Below are 13,345 nucleotides of genomic sequence, written 5' to 3' on the forward strand. Positions count from 1 at the left end.
CAATATTGGAGAAAATGATGATAAAGACCTTGCTTCTCCCTGTAATGTGTTCTATAACCAAGTCAATCTGCCTCATGGTTGTGTTCCAAGGATTTATAACACACTTAGAATTCCTTACAAGATGAATGATGCCATAATATAGAGAATAATGAAAAACAAAAGTGTGAGTTGCATAAAGACTGAGATTTGAAACTGCTTGAGGTGGGGGTGGGGAATGGCAGAGTTCTAGAGGGCAGAGCAAGGGGGAAAACCCACCTTTACTTAACAAATAAAGTGTAATTGAGTGGAGCACAATATTTGGAGAGCATGGTGAGTAGGTAGAAGGCAGTTCAGATACAAATAAAGAGGATAGTAAGACCAACACTAGCAAAGTGTCTGTCACCCTGCTCCAGGCACTACACCAGTTCCCTTACATCAGAGCTCTTACTCAATCTTCTCATCCTCCTGTGGTTAAATACCATTTAGGAAGGTGTTATTATTACTCCTATTTTTCAGGTAAGAAATTCCAGGCTCAGAGAAGTTCCCCAATAATTACACAGTAAGTAGATTCAAGACTGTTTCTGCCTCTGGGGTTAAAATCCCTCCCCTATTCCACCTAACCCCATCATGCAATCTCAATTCAAAATTCTTTTTTAGTTCTAGAGGAGTGTAGGTGGAAGGGTGTCTCAAGTGCAGAAAATATTCTCATTGACAAAAATAAGAGAATCGCTAGAAGGACTGAGTGCTATTTCATGGAAAGGAACATCATTATAGCCCAGTTATCATTCCTTAAGAGGCTCAGCTTTAAAATCAGATAAACCCTGCTCAATGTATGACTTTGAGGACATCTGCAACTTTCAAAATCTCTGTTGCCACATGTGTAGAATGGGAATAATAGCAATAAGGAGGCTAATTCCATACCTCTATGACTAAAATGATTAAAACAGTGACAAACATGGAATGCTAAATACTGTGCCTGTCTGACCTCTAGTAAATTATTCAATAAACTAGAGGCCAGGTGCATGAAATTTGTGCACTTGGGGGGGTCCCTCAGTCTGGTCTGTGCCCTCTCACAGTCCAGGAGCCCTTGGGGGATGTCCAACTGACATCCTCAGCATTGCTGCAGAGCTGGGAGAAGCTCACACCACAGCCCTTGCACTTGCCAGCCGTGAGCCCGGCTTCTGGCTGAGCAGTGCTCCCCCTGTGGGAGTACACTGACCATCAGGGGGCAGTTGCTACATTGAGTGGGATCAGGACGAAATTGGCTCTCCGACATCCCCTGAAGGGTCCCAGATTGCGAGAGGGCGCAGGTCAGGCCAAGGGACCCCGACAGTGTACAATCAGGGCTGGGGAGGGACTCAGGAGGTTGACCAGCCAGGGAAGGAACACAGGAGGGCCTCAGGGTGTGTCTGGCCCATCTTGTTCAGTCCCGATTGGCTGGACCCTAGCAGCAAGCTAACCTACCAGTCGGATTGTCTGCCCGCTGATAGTCAGTGCACGACATAGCGAGTGGTTGAGCATCCTTCGCATATCATTAGCATATTACGCTTTGATTGGTTGAACGGACGATCGGATGACCAGACACTTAGCATATTAGGCTTTTATTATATAGGATACCAGCTTTCTTCTTGTTGCTCTTCATGCTTCTACTGTTATTCATGTTACCACATCTGGGTTATCTATGCCACTTCCAAACTGTCCCCCTACCCAATATGCTTATACTGTAGAGCTAATCGAAGGAAAGCAGAAATTTAGAACTAGAGGGGCTAGTGACTTGCACAGTTAGGATATCAAGCTGGTGGATTACAAATTCCAAAAGAGAATTTCTGAAAGTTGGAATGCTCAGGGCTCAGCCGTGGCTTTCTTTTTTCTGTTTAGCTAAGTATCTCCTCCAGTCTCATAGTTTGATTATGCAAATTATTCCTCAGTTTGAACATTTAGGCTACACCTTTCCTTTGGAATCCAGTCTCTTATTTCCAGTTTCTTATTTGACATCTGCACATTGATTCCTGAGAGGCATTCTCAAATTTAACACATATAAACTGAACAACTAGTCTTTAAACCTGCTCTTAATCTTCTCCATCCAAGTTGATGGTAAATCCATCCTTTTTGAGGATTAGGTCAAATATGTTGCTATCTTTATTGACTTCTCTCTTTCACACTCCATATTCTTTCTGCCATGAGATCCTGTTAGATTGACCTGGAGGCCATAATCTGATCACTTCTCACCACCACCATTGCTGGCACACTGGTCTGGGTTGGCAACTTCTCTAGTCCTAAACAGCGCAATGGTCTTCTGACTGGGCTCCCTGCTTCTTTCTTGCCTTTTACTGTATATTCTTCTCATATCAACCTGAGTGATTATTTAAACATTTAGGTCAGGGCTTATCACTTTTCTGCTCAAAAGACTCCAATGGTATACCATCTCACTGAGAGAAAAATCTCAAATCCTTACAAAGTGCTCAGGCCTCTCTGGCCTCTCTCCCTGACTCAGGCCACAGTTACCACACCCGCCTCCTCTCAGGTCTTCACACATACAAGGCACACTCTGGTCTTAGTTCTTTTAAACTTGATATTGCACTTCCTAAGGATCTAGATGGCTCATTTTTTATTTCAAGTCTTTTATTCAACTATCATGGAGGTGTCTAAAATTTTAGCCATGGTATCTGAAAAGTATCCCACACCTATGCCCTTCTCTTCTATACCTTACTCTCATTACTCTCCCCCCTCTCTCTTCTTTCTCTACATATACTAATATACATGTATATATATTAAATTATATATAGTTTATTTGTATTGTTGTATTATTTATTACCTGTCTCTCTTCTCTAAAATGTAAGCTCTTTCAGGGCAAGTCTTTTCTTTGATTCCATCACTGAACAGTGTGTGGCTGAACAATGAATGAGTGCAATAATTTTGGATTCAAGACATTTTTATCACTCTCTTCAAGTCTCTCCATATTTAGTATTTATAGTATTGTCTGTATATCTGTCTGCAAAAAGAGGTTTGTTTTATGTGCAGGCACATATGCATATGTGTATGTTAAATTATAAGGGCATCATACCTGGGATTTGTTTAATTGTCTGTTCCATATGTCTAGTGATGAGAATAATTATTCTAAATGCATATGAATACTCAACAAAATGTCAATAATTGGTTTTGCTGGAACTACAAGCAAACTTCTTGATTGTGTGATATATGTCCCCATTTTCTCTACAGAGAAAAATAAAATAGGGTGAAAACCATAAACACATTCTCCCATTAGTCACAATGAATAAACCTTCACATTTGCCTTCATCTTTCTTCTATTTCCTCTCTCTTTGCTTTTTTGTGTGTGTTATGAAACTTGTATTTATAGCCAAGGCAGGGCTGAGTAAGATGCGTGATTATGGCTGATTTTATCACAGCTGTATTACTTAGCTGCAAGGTGAAGCGCCATGGTAAAATGGATCATGAATCCCTGAAATTGACTATCCGTCACCTTTATAATCCTGATGGAAAGGCAGGTCAGATCAGGCCTGACAACTTCCCATGCAAATGAGAGCACCAAAGCGATGTTCCTGACTCAATTTGTCTGAAAAAGTAACTACTGAACAATAAGATAAAAATGAAAAGGAAGCCACGATTGAAATTGGGAGCATTGTGTAGCATTTTACCCCTATACATGGACTGGAAAAAAATCTTCTGAGTTATAAAAGTGAAGAAAATTCAGGTACATAAGGCACATCCATTTAGAACAGCCTCACACATTGTTAATTCCTGCATTTTCAATTCCAGCCCTAAACTCAAAAGTTCTATGAAATTTTTGAGTTGAATATATCTTTCATGTTTCTAGCTCCACACCCCCTGACACATAATCAGAAGCTCGATAAATATTTGTTAAATAAATGCATGATTGAATAAATCAATGAATGAATATTTCACTGTCATCTAGTTTTGCTATATCTTTATAGTGATGAGTATCTCATTGCTTTATAAAACAATTCCATTATTGAGGAGTGTTTTAATTATTTATATATTGTTTTTCTTTATAATGAACTAAAATCACCTTAGTTGTAACTTCCATTAGGAATCATCATGACTAGGAATAAATAGTTTTGACTTGATTATCTCTTCTATATGCCAATTTATTAAATTTCTTACCAAGGAATTGTCAGATTTTAAATTCTTTCTGTTTGCATTTCATGGTATGCATCCTTCAAAAGTTTGGGGAAAATCTCAGTAGGGTAACGCAGTCTTATATCTATTAATTGAAATGGGCCCTAGTTAGGGGAGGGCCTCTCTGGACCATCTAATATCAGGAATTTTGTATGTTCTTTCTTCAGTTGTATGGTATTGCACTGTTCCTCCTCTTTCAGCTGAGATTTTGGGGATGTACTACATTTCTACTTTAATATTTTCTGGGAATTCAGTCCAGCATTGAGTGGTAGGTCTGTATTTCAACAATGAACAGACTCTCTCAAAGTGCCCTGATTACATATATATTTCTGAATGTTTCTGCCTTTCTCTAGGAACTTTTGCAGAGACTAGTCCTCATCATGCAAGCTTTGTTTGTACTTATCTGCTATTCTAAGTCCAAGATATTCCTCTGATGGGAATGTATGGGCTTTTGAGCCAATAAAAATGCTGTAGGGCTCAATCTCATCTCATTTGTGAAGTACTGCAATCTGGCTTCATTTCTTTATAGGGAAAAATATAGAACTCCATTATGTGATTGGACCACCAATTGCTTAGAATATAATCTAGTCAAATAATGATGCAATAATAAGCCCCATTATCCCAAAGGCACCTCTTATTCCTTTATTCTCCTTCATGAGAAGATGGTTTGGTTATGTTCTATATCTAGTGTGTGTGTGTGTGTGTGTGTGTGTGTGTGTGTGTGATTAGCTGTCTTTGCAATTCATTTGTTCCTTGCTAATGAAACCTCTGTGTCGCTAACAAAGCAGAAAATAAAAAAGGTAAATAGCACTCCCCAGAAACAATTTGTTTCTTGTTACATGCACTCTTGTTAAACACCATCTGAGGGACTTTTTGCAGAGCAAGGACGAGGAAAAGGCTGCAAACACAATTAGCTGAATCAAAAAGACATAATTACAGTCACAATGCAGTCAAATGAATATTGAGACACATATGTTTATGGGCCAGGAAGTAAACAAAGCACTGCAGTCAGGGATAGTCACAGGAAAGTTGGTATATAAGGCACATATTGATGCTAATTACCAGGAAAGATTGCGTACTGATTTCACTAAAGATCATAGGAAGAGCTGTCACTCCTGACCCTCACATGCAACCACCTGAGGTCAAACCAACCCTGCATAACACTCAGTAGGGAGAAATACTGTAATTGTTTTTAAAAGGTATTGAAACATTTTTACTGAAAACTACAATATGCAAGACAATGAGCTGAAATTCTAATGAATATGTTAGGATAGCAATGCACTGGAAAAAATGAATCTGATAAAGTAGTTATGTTAGGTATGATAACAAACATTATATTCCTCAAATTTTAATTGAAAACTGATAGTGATTCACCATGTTTGGCTGAACACAATTCATAAATTCTCTTGAAAATAATTGAAGCAAAACAGCATTACCTTAAACACTGCAGAAAGGTGAGAGGTCAATACGGATGCACACTCATTGTGCCATGTTTCCTCATTAGTCACATGCCAGAATGAAACCTTTTAATGTTTGGAAAAGACTGATATTCTATTAAGTTTGTAATGATGTATTATGGCACCATTTTTAAGAACTAAAGTGGACTGTACCATCTGCCCATGTTTGGAGCCATGACTGAGTTATAATCTCTTAAATCACAGCGTGGAGTTCAATGGTAATAAAAAAACTCAACTATGCCTAGTGGCATGGGAAAACTACTTACTATTACCTTAGCAAGGGAGGAGGTTTGTAGTTTTACCAGGACTCAAGGAAAAGTATTCTTCATTTTGTTTCTATTTCAATCTACAGCCCTGTAATTGGAATCCATCCAATTAAAGTTTTGCCTTCAGAGAAGGCAAAATTATCTTTTTCTCTAAGTTTCCACAGTGCCTGAAAAATAATATGGGGTTCAAGAAATATGGGTTAACTCAAATAAAAATGCATGGTTACTCACAGCCCTAAACCACAGCATTTTCCATAAAATTAAAAAAAAATATGCATTTGGAAAATATGAGAAGTGAGAAGTGGATTTTTTCAGTCTTTTCTAAGGCTGAATAACCCAAACACAGGACAATTTTTTTTATTGATTTTTTACAGAGAGGAAGGGAGAGGGATAGAGAGTTAGAAACATCGATCAGCTGCCTCCTGCACACTCCCTACTGGGGATGTGCCCACAACCAAGGTACATGCCTTTAACCGGAATCGAACCTGGGACCCTTGAGTCCGCAGGCTGACGCTCTATCCACTGAGCCATACCGGTTAGGGCAAGGACAATGGTTTTTAAAATCATCTAGACAATAGAAGAGTCACGCATGCACTCTAGTATTACATTTTCTACTGGCATCCTAAAGAAAGGTATCCTTTAGCATTCTGTTCTTAGAACACTCTCACCCCAAACCTATCTGTACATCCCTTCTTCCAGGATTACCTGCCACAGCTATGATAGAGCCCACTGAGAAACTTTACAGTGCAATAAGGAGATTAATGCTAAAATCTCTGTCCTGAAGCTCTATAGAGCACACAATAAACATATTTTGCCAACCATCTGCTTCTACATCATCCTGGCAGATAAAAATTGTAAATCTTAAAAATAACAAAGAAAAGCACGGGCTCCTTTGCAGTTTATCCCTTGTTATTTGTATCATAATCACATGAATGACTGTAACATTTTAATTGGGAACTGAGAAGTGTTAAAAGGATAAGGTACAGGGTATCTGTATTTTTGGTATGGATTCTGGCAGAGAAAGCATGGTTTTAGAGCCATTAATTTTAGAGGCAATTTCCTGATATCACACCTTTCTGGTCAAAGCAGGCTGGGAATAGTTCTGGTCCTAGCAGCTGTGATACCAGTTTTCTCACTGGGTGGGTAGTTTCCTGATTCTGCAGCCTTCTAGAATCTAGATCATGGCAATGATAGCAATTCACTTGGTGACTTAGTACTATGGTATGACTTTTGAAGTCATTCTTGAGAGTGTGGCCCAGAATTTGTTTCTTCAGGGTCCTCAATAATTCTAAGCTATCTCTATCTTCTAATAAATGTGTTTATACTTTAAAAAGGTAGACAGAAGCCATGGCCGGTTTGGCTTGGTGGATAGAGCATCGGCCTGTGGACTGAAAGGTCCCGGGTTCGAATCCAGTCAAGGGCATGTACCTTGGTTGCGGGCACATCCCCAGTGGGAGGTGTGCAGGAGGCAGCAGATTGATGTTTCTCTCTCATAGATGTTTCTAACTCTCTATCCCTCTCCCTTCCTCTCTGTAAAAAAATCAATAAAATATATATTTTTAAAAAAGGTAGACAGAATTCTATTGCATGTAAATAAGAGTACTTATCACAACATATAGTCCATTTTTCTTATCTGCCTAGGTGAGGGGGGGCACTCTATCTTCTCAAATATGTCTTTGGAGATACGTATCTCTTTAAACAAGCAAATATTTCCTGCAATATGCTGTCTTGTCTCCAAATATGTTCTTTGGTAACCTCTTTGCTATTGTAGAGAATTGTAATGGACTCTTAATTTGGTATAGCCTCAACATGAAAACATATGTACAAAGATTATGATTATTGCTGTCATTCTATTTTTGGAATTTCAGGAATATAAGGCTGACTCAGAAGTGCTAACCTGACCTCTGCTTAAATTCATTATTGGGAAAATAATATTGTACACAGAGTAGTAATTATCATGGAATTTGATCTAAAATGCAAACAAGAGTATTATTGAATATACACTTATCCAAAGGGATTTCTAATAATCTTTAAAAATATTTCCTAATGACAGAGAAAATAGCATCCACATATCATGTCCTAAGAATCAACCACTTTAATACATTCAAAAGAGATTCTCAATAATTTTAACTACTGTGTTCACACTGTTCAAAATCATTGAAGATTTATTGAACTTTCTGCTTCACTTTTTCATCAGGGTTATGCTCATATATAGTTTCATGCATTCAATTTGTCCATATAAGCTTAGCATAGCATTTGTGGAAAGGGCTTAGAAAAGATCACATCCTGAAATGTCTACTCCTTTAAACTTGATATTCAGTGACTTTTGAAATGGTTTCCTCGTTTCCACGTATCAGTGGATTTACTGACATTTTAAATTCTGGCAATCAATAATTGGCCCAAGAACCAACCTGGTACCTGATGTCACTGACTTTTTGGATTTAAGGAAACATAAAATATTAAATAATCTCTTTCTCCAGAAGTAAATATATAGATAGCTAGAGATAGAGAAAGAGATAGATATATGGTTATGTGTATATTTGATAATTATATTTCTTATGTAGTTTTCTTCTCCTTTTACAAACCATTTTAACATGCCTATACACGTTTACTTCTAACACTTATTATCAGGAAGAATGAGCATAGAAGATGAGAGGTGATCTTATTCCACATCATAAAATATTATTTTCAATAATAATTGAAACCTTTGCTATCTATGTCCCATACTGATGTTTTGTTTTACCATAAGCTCTTTGGTCTATGTTAAGTTTGGCAAAGTCATTTCATTGAAGAGAAAACAAATAACTTCAGGAATTAACAGCATTAACAAGATTTTAATATATAATACTTGTTCATTATATATTATTTGAATAACTAAGAGTTGAGCTTCATAACTCCAGAAGCAAAGTCATGTTTAATATTGTCTTGTTTATCATATGAGGCTATGTCCAAACATAAAAAGTAAGTTCTGTTCATCTTTATAATAGATTTTATTTATTGCTAATTGTATTGACTCACTCCTTGAAAGCAGCTTATGGAATATGTGTAATCAGATAAACACCTTTTAATCTAACTGCAGTTTCGCTTAAAATATTTTGGTATTTTCATGAGTTTTATTTAAGTAGATTTGCTTCCCATAAAATCTTAGCCTGTAACATTATTAGATATGACTCATTTTAATGAATGGTATGGGTAAATTTAGTCAAGCTTGTTGCGTTAGTTAAGGTGCTAAAAAAACAAACATAAAAAACAACAACTTAATAGCAGCTTAAAGAAAATAAAGGCTCTTTAATTGCTTATAGAACAGTCCTGAAGTAAGTGACCCAGGTTTGGTGGGAAGCTTTGCTCCTTACAATCATTCAGAGATTCAAATCCCTTCCCTGTTGTTACTTTGCCCTTAGCATCCTATTCTTGCCTACCTAGTTGACACTAAGTGAGAACATGGAGAAATGCAGACCAATGTCTCACGGCCCAGATTAACAAATGACACATCACTTCCACTCATTCCGTTGGCAAGGACTTAATCTCTGAAAGGAGGAATGGGAAATAACAGGCTCCAAATAATATGTGTCCTGCTTCTATCTCTAAGAAGAAAGGAGAACATGCATTTTAGCAGACAACTAGCAGCACTGCTACTTTGCCAAGCTTATCAATCAGTTGACTGAGCTCAGCTGATTCACCTCAATTAGAGAGATTATTTTCCTAACTATTAAGGATTAATACTTGGATTTGATCCCTTACACTTTCCCCACAAATGGCTCTACTGAGGGATATTTAAAGATGCCTCTTCAGTCCTCCTATTGACTGGTTGAAAATCTGAATATAGGCATACCTCAAAGATCATGTGGGATTGGTTCCAGACCACCATGATGAAGCCAGTATCACAGTAAAGTGAGTCGTAATCTTTTTACTGGTGGAGGAGCTTGCCTTTAATTAATTAATTAACAATAATAATAATAATGATAATTTAAAATGTAACACTTGTGAAGTACAACAAAGCAAAATGCAATAAAATGAGTCAAAATAGTCCTTATTTCACTGATTAAGTATGAAAACAAAGCTAAAGATAAAGTGAGGAATCAATCATTTTTCTACCACCTCCCTACAACTCACAATGGCTCCAGAGAGACTTGAAATGAATCAGAATACCCTTTGTGTAAACACATTCACAGTCTGCCTGGCTATGTCCAACTGGTTTTTTGGCTCCTCAAACCACTTTATAAAGGTTATGAAGGATGTACTTTACGGATCTCTCATTACAGCATTGCAAAATTTTTAATAACAAAGCATCCATAACAATGCTATTAAAATAATTAATAATTCACTCGGTTCCTGTTTAACTCTCTGTGACTGCCCAACTTCACATGAAAAGATCGGGCTTCGGAGGTGAAACAAGGCGTTAACAGGTGTTGCGGGATCACAAAGGTGATTTCCCATTAGCCCCATGGTAAATGTTCTGGAAACAGCAGCAGGAACACTGCCACTCATTGCTGCCTGTGCATCAAGTCGTTATTATTTTGGTTAAATAAATTCCAAGCCATTATTACAAACACATTAATTAAGGTTGACGGTGTAATGAAACAGGTTTACTGTTAACTTCCCACAGGTTGCATAGGTAGAACCTGGAACATTCAATTCCAATCAAGGCCTCAAAATGACAGTGTGAGCATTGCAGGGCACTGCACCTGAGATGGAAATGCATTTTCTGTTGGGACAGTGGCGACATCCAGACCCAGAATTAGTAAACTTTTGCCAAAATACTTTAGCATAGTGATTAAGAGAGCACAAGCTTTAAAATAAGAATGGTTTAGTTTTGACTAGAGGATATGTTACTTATTTCTGTATGACCTTAAGAAGCATTACTTAGCATTTCTAAGCCTTAGTGTCAATATCTGAAAAATGAGTGTATTCATTATTGTTTCTTTATACTACTGTTGTGAGAATTAAATCAGAACTCCTAGGTTAAGCACTTTGCATGGTGCCTGAAACAGTAAAGGACTCAATGAGTTTTAACAGTTATCATTGCTATTATTATCCTCAACATGTTTTCATTGCCTGCCCATTCATATTTTTAAACATTTTTAAATCCTGGACCTTATGTTTGAAACTGAGAAAGAATGATATCATTTTATATGTGATTGGCAAGCACAGTAAACATCCCCCCGCAAGAGGAAACACATTTTAACCATTGGGTACTAGAATGGACACACTCAGTCTTTGAGAAGGGAAATTGAAGTGGCAGATATACATGGATGACACATGAATAAGACTGTGTTTGAGGAACCAGATTGCTGACTCTATAAACTATCAGAAGAGATATCCCAGAGAATGGTGAACAGTTCTTCACTTGTAAATATGAGCTGAGGAAATAAATTTTAAACTGCAACTGTTTCATACACATGGAGAAAAATTTTCTCTATACATCAATAAGTATAATTGGAAATGGAAGACAATTTAGATCATGCATGTTTAGCATGTTTGAAGAAATCCTCATTGTGAAATACCTTCAAGAACTGACCCCGCTAAGAACTTAAATGAATAAATGAAAATCATTGAGTCTGTTAAATATATACATATACACTCACACACTTCGCCCCTGGGTTTGCTATAAAAGGATCTCAGGGGCTATTACCATCTTATCAAATATTCCATTAAGACTAACAGGCCTAAAAGAGAACTGCCATTTGCCAAAATTTCCTCTGAGCTCTAGGAATCCTTTTTGTCAGTGTCATGCCTGGACCAGGATTCAATACAGAGAAGAATGAAGTTAGAACCTGGTTAATATATAATTAGCAATAAAAGAAGTTGGGGCATTTGAATAATACATCACATGGTCTCATGAGAAGAATATCAAGAAAATGGAGAGGACAGGGGCCAAAAATAAATCATGTATAAGTAGTAAGAGGGAAATCTAATGAAAAGTAGAAAAGATGACAGTGAGTACTCATATCTTCTATTTGCATCTACTCTTTCTTTAAAGTAGTCCTTGTTAATATTTATAGCATCTGTGAGAGAAGCCTGGAATAAGTATCTAAATGCTTATTTTAAAAAAAAATTAGAATGATGACTTGCATAGGGCTTCTCTAACGAGTCGGGGGCTGAGCAGGAACTTGCTCTCACTGCTATCTTACCACTCAGGCACACTGCTTCTGGATGGTCATGAGGGAAACACAGATTAAATTCCCCACAAGCAACCTCACCTGTGTTCTTTCTTATCTTGTAATGCTGAGGTGATAGCAATATTGAGAGGTCCCTGTTCACCATATCTCCTTTATAGGGGAGGTCCTACTGTCACCACAAAATGGGACGTTACTCCAAGTCTTTGCTGGGAGGATCAGTATCCATATCACCTGAGACTTCTTAGAAATGTAGAATCTTAGATCCCACCCTAGGCATTCTGAATCAGAATCAGTGTTTTGCCTGGCTGGCGTGGCACATTTTAACAAAATTCCCAGGAGTTTTCTGAGCTCGAAACCACTCATAGCCAGTTTTCCTTTGGGTATGTTTTTTAAAGCACCTCAATTCATGCTTGCCCATTTTCATTTACATTTACTCACATCGACACCAGGTAGAGAAGAATGTATATTTTGATTTTTGTGTTTGTTTTTTCTGAGATGCTGAATGGCTCAACAACAGCCACGTGGTCTGCCAATAGCAGAGCTCCACAGCAGTTTTCCTACCAAGGCTTAGAGACATGTGACCCAGTGTTACTCCTCCTCGTGCTCCATGTGCTCTTATCTCTGAGGTTTTCCCACTAGCAGAGATTCTGAAAGGCAGAGTTGAAAGAGAGGGCACATTGGATCTGCTTCCCCACTCACAGCAAGGAGAACAAACTTTGCAAGTATTTATTTTTTAAGAAGGAGAGTAAACTTAGTAATTGTGCTTGATCAGGTAATAGGTGAGACACCCTAAAAGGTACATTTCTGAAGGAAATTGAGGAATGGCCTGGCCTGAGCATTTTGCACTTCCCTCTATGAAGAGGATGGACACAAAAAGTTGTTATATCTGGAAATGACCAGCGGTCTGGAAAATATATCACACTGTTTTGGAAATTTGAATGCATAAAAACTGACCATAAGGGAAATTGCAATGATACAAATATATTAGATAAGTTTGGTTCTTGAGCGATTCTGCTTTCAAGGTGTTTATTATCAAATTTGAAACACGAACATAGCATATCATGCATGGAAAAAACACTGTATATTGAGAGAATTACAAATACTGTACAATAAAAGTCAAATATGACTCCTGTTTGAATGAGCTCTCTATAAATTATTTCATAAATCCTCCTATATGTCTACGTGGCTCATTTTAGTTCTTCATCTGGACACAGAAAGTAATGGTCTTTCGGCTTGAGAACAAAAGAGATTAAGCTCAGTATTTTATAAAAATATATATATTGAACAATTGCTATGAGTTGGCTTGTGTTTCCATAAATGGATGAGGGATGAAAAAAACACAAACAAACCTGAAGTTATATAATAT

The sequence above is a fragment of the Myotis lucifugus genome, unplaced genomic scaffold, assembly GCF_000147115.1.
Source record: "Myotis lucifugus unplaced genomic scaffold, Myoluc2.0 scaffold_84, whole genome shotgun sequence".
Classification (NCBI taxonomy): Eukaryota; Metazoa; Chordata; class Mammalia; order Chiroptera; family Vespertilionidae; genus Myotis; species Myotis lucifugus.